This window comes from Schistocerca serialis, chromosome 6, assembly GCF_023864345.2.
Source record: "Schistocerca serialis cubense isolate TAMUIC-IGC-003099 chromosome 6, iqSchSeri2.2, whole genome shotgun sequence".
In the NCBI taxonomy this organism is placed as follows: domain Eukaryota; kingdom Metazoa; phylum Arthropoda; class Insecta; order Orthoptera; family Acrididae; genus Schistocerca; species Schistocerca serialis.
The window spans coordinates 488,812,644-488,816,930 of NC_064643.1; the positions used below are offsets into that span (position 1 = coordinate 488,812,644).

The 4,287-nt window shown below is 44.1% G+C and overlaps 1 non-coding gene across 1 annotated transcript; it reads left to right on the top strand.

Moving 5' to 3' along the window:
- Positions 1-3,815: 3,815 nt before the first annotated feature.
- On the top strand, positions 3,816-3,888 carry Trnaa-cgc (transfer RNA alanine (anticodon CGC)). The gene has a single exon. It is a non-coding gene; the product is annotated as a tRNA-Ala (tRNA).
- Positions 3,889-4,287: the final 399 nt, after the last annotated feature.

The following is a 4,287-nucleotide window of genomic DNA, read 5'->3' on the forward strand; positions in this document are numbered from 1 at the left end:
TTTTGAATCAAAATACAGAACGTAGGAACGTTTGAACATTTTATTTCGGTTGTTGCAATGTGATACATGTACCTTTGTGAACTTATCATTTCTGAGAACGCATGCGATTACAGCGTCATTACCTCTAAGTACAACATTAATGCAGTAAATGCTCAAAAAATGTCCGTCAACCTCAATGCATTTGGCAATACGTGTAACGACGTTCCTCTCAACAGCGAGTAGTTCGCCTTCCGTAATGTTCGCTCATCCATTGACAATGCGCTGACGCACGTTGTCAGGCGTTGCTGGTGGATCACGATAGCAAATATCCTTCAACTTTCCCCACAGAAGGAAATCCGGGGACGTCAGATCCGGTGAACGTGCGGGCCATGGTATGGTGCTTCGATGACCAATCCACATGTCATGAAATATGCTATTCAATACCGTTTCAACCGCACGCGAGCTATGTGCCGGACATCCATCATGTTGGAAGTACATGGCCATTCTTTCATGCAGTGAAACATCTTGTAGTAACATCGGTAGAACGTTACCCCTAAATCAGCATACATTGCACCATTTAGATTGCCATCGATAATATGGGGGCCCAGTATCCTTCCTCCCATAATGCCGCACCATACATAAATCCGACAAGGCTGCTGATGTTCCACTAGTCGCAGCCATCGTGGATTTTCCGTTGCCCAATGGTGCACATTATGCCGGTTTACGTTACCGCTCTTGGTGAATTATGCTTCGACGCCAAATAGAAGGAGTGCAAAAAATCTGTCATCGTCCCGTAAGTTCTCTTGTGCCCAGTGGCAGAACTGTACACGACGTTCAAAGTCGTCACCATGCAATTCCTGGTGCATAGAAATATGGTACGGGTGCAGTCGATGTTGATGTCGCATTCTCAACACCGACGTCTTTGAGATTCCCGATTCTCGCGCAATTTGTCTGCTACTGATGTGCGGAGTAGCCGCGACAGCAGCTAAAACACCTACTTGGGCATCATCATTTGTTTCAGGTCGTGGTTGACGTTTCTCATGTGGCTGAACACTTCCTGTTTCCTTAAATAACGTAACTATCCGGCGAACGGTCCGGGCACTTTGATGATGTCGTCCAGGATACCAAGCGGCATACATAGCACACGCACGTTGGGCATTTTTATCACAATAGCTATACACTAACACAATATCGATCTTTTCCGCAATTGGTAAACGGTCCATTTTAACATGGGTAATGTATCACGAAGCAAATACCATCCGCACTGCTGGAATGTTACGTGATATCACGTACTTATACATTTGTGATTACTACCGCGCCATCTATCACAAAGCGAAAGAAGTGGTCCAACTAAAACATTCATATTTCCTTACGTACTACATGAATATGTAATAAAAATGGGAGTTCCTGTTTAAAAAAAAACGCAGTTGATATCCGTTTGACCTATGACAGCGCCATCTAGCAGGCCAATCATAGCGCCATTTGGTTTCCCCCTTCAAGCTAGACAAGTTTAGTTCCTTGCAGTTTTTTCGTTTGACGCTTATTTCGTGACATATTTGGCCCGGTCGCGATAAAGGGACCACCCTGTATATGCAGACTAAAGCGACCAATAGAATTTTGTACCAAGGACAGGATTCGAAGCTGGGTCTCATTCTCACTAGGTGGATGCACTAACGCATACCCCACCCTCCCACAGTGGCTTTGCGCAGCTGCACGGACTACTAGAGCACGTCTCCCTCCTCATTAAAAACTCTCATTCACGGCTCAACCCACTTGGTATCTCCTGCCTAGTGAGCAGTAGACGCGCATTGGAATTCCGGCCTTGGCACAAAATTTCTTTCGTTAAATCAGTGAGGAATATCAGTTCATTTCACACGAAGGTAATTGCTTCCTCGTATCCAGAGGCATAATTTAGTTTGTTTCCGGAACAGCGCTTTCTGTCACAGTCGACCTATGTCCGCCGTCGGCTGTTAGTGGCTCGAGGGCTGTGAATCGTCGTGATTTTCATATTCGGGCCCTTGCCGCAGCTGGGACCGTTTGCAGAGTTTGGCAGCTAGTCTGCTCGTGGCGGACAGCTGCGGGTAGGAACCGGTAACCAGGACGGCTGCAGCTGCGGCGGTTAAGCCCGCTCTCCCCAGCCTCTCCCTGGGGAGCCGCCGCTGGCGGGGTAGACGCGCAGCGCCACCTGCTGCCCTCGCCGACGTCATCCCACTTGCCTGCGTCGCGACCCCTGTTCGCAGTTACGGCGGCATTCATTAGGACTCGCGTGGCCCGCGATTCATTATATAAGGGCGGCAGCGGACGAGTTTTAAATTAATAATACGCGGGAACAAGTGCGCCTCGAGCCGCCACTTGGCGGGCGGGGCAATTCACTTAGCAGGCAGCAAGCTGGTACCTCGCGACGGCGAAAGTTCACCACCCACTCAGTGCACCAAGTCCTATGAATACAGGCAAGTACTCCCAAACGCGTCTGACGCCTGAGAACTTCAAAATGCAAGAATCAAACTTAAGTAATATAGATTTTTTTTTTTTTTTGTTGGGTGGGGTCCACCTTGAGCAAAACAGAATTGTAGCTTTTCTTCTATTTCCCAGATAGGCTTCACTGAAATTTCAGAATCTTCAGTGCGCTTTTGTTTTCTTTGTAATAACCATAAAATATTCTCCGTACTATTTGTACGCATACAAATTTGAGTTTTTCGGACAGTGTTCGCAAATCTCAAAAATAGGCGAATTTTTGTATACTTTACTTCGTTACCACATGCTGTGCTTTTCCTGGGTTTTATGATTTTATTTCATTTTCTTCTTTCACAGTTTCACATCTGCAACCATATATAACTGAATGTATAACCATTATTTAGTTCCAAATTTTGAGACTGGGATGTTTTATGGTTAGTCCTAATATTAAATAATTCTTCTTGTGTGTGTGTGTGTGTGTGTGTGTGTGTGTGTGTGTGTGTGTGTGTGTTATGTGCGCAATGTTTCTATAAACATAAAATTCCTAGTCGTAAAATTTCAAAGTAAATAACTTCTCTACATTAAGTTCTATATATCTATAGATGACAAATTGTGAGAGGAGACAAGTACGATTGAAAAATATAGAACCCAGGAAAACCACAGCATATGGTAACATGGTATATGTACAGAACTTAGTGTGTTTTTCTTATCTGGAAATACTGTGTGACGTACCATGGAGCTTTAAAAACCTTTAATAAGCAACAAATTGCTGTTTTTATTTTCCTGCAACAGGAAACAAAACAATCTGTTTAACGTTTTATTGCATTAAATTTTACAGAATTTCTCAATCTGTAATTTATTGACGTCGATTAGTAGTACAAGATACATGATCGATTCCAGAATACACATTCAATCAACACATATACCAATTAATGGCGGACACGGTTAGACTACAAGTAAAACTTTACTAAATGCCTTCTCTCAAAAGTACCTACAATAGATTGGTATGAACCCCATTCGTGACGGAAATTTATTGCATCTAAAGGCAACAAATAAACCCGACCTCTTTGAGGACATACGCATCAAATTGGTATCAGTGACGATGACGATGTTGTGTCAACAATGACTACCAAACTACTCATGACAAGTAAATCAAGTAGAAAGATATATAGAATCAGTGAATCAGTGAAAAGTCAGCAGCGTCATATCTCAATGAGGAACTCGTAACTCTCAGCACAGGGCAGCAGGATGTAGAACAACTCCGGCTCAAGTTCAAAAAAACAATAGTTGACCATGCTCATAGCTGTTAAGGTATGCATTAAGAGCACATGTTTACTGGACATTTTTTTCATGTTTTGGTCCGTACTACCACTTCCCGACCGGGCGAGGTGGCGCAGTGGTTAGCACACTGGACTCGCATTCGGGAGGACGACGGTTCAATCCCGTCTCCAGCCATCCTGATTTAGGTTTTCCGTGATTTCCCTAACTCGCTTCAGGCAAATGCCGGGATGGTTCCTTTGAAAGGGCACGGCCGATTTCCTTCCCAATCCTTCCCTAACCCGAGCATGAGCTCCGTCTCTAATGACCTCGTTGTCGACGGGACGTTAAGCACTAACCACCACCACCACCACTTCCCGAAATATGGAAAGCAAAGAGCTAGCAGTAGAAGAGATTTCTTTCACAATATTGCAAATCAAGAATACCTCATAGCTTTTATGGTATGCGTTTTAGATCGCATGTTTACTTGACATTGGTCCTTCTATTGTCATGCACTTTTGCGACGTCTTTTCGATACACCCTTTATAATGCAGTACCATGTGATAGAAGCTGCATACATATTCAGTCATAACTTGA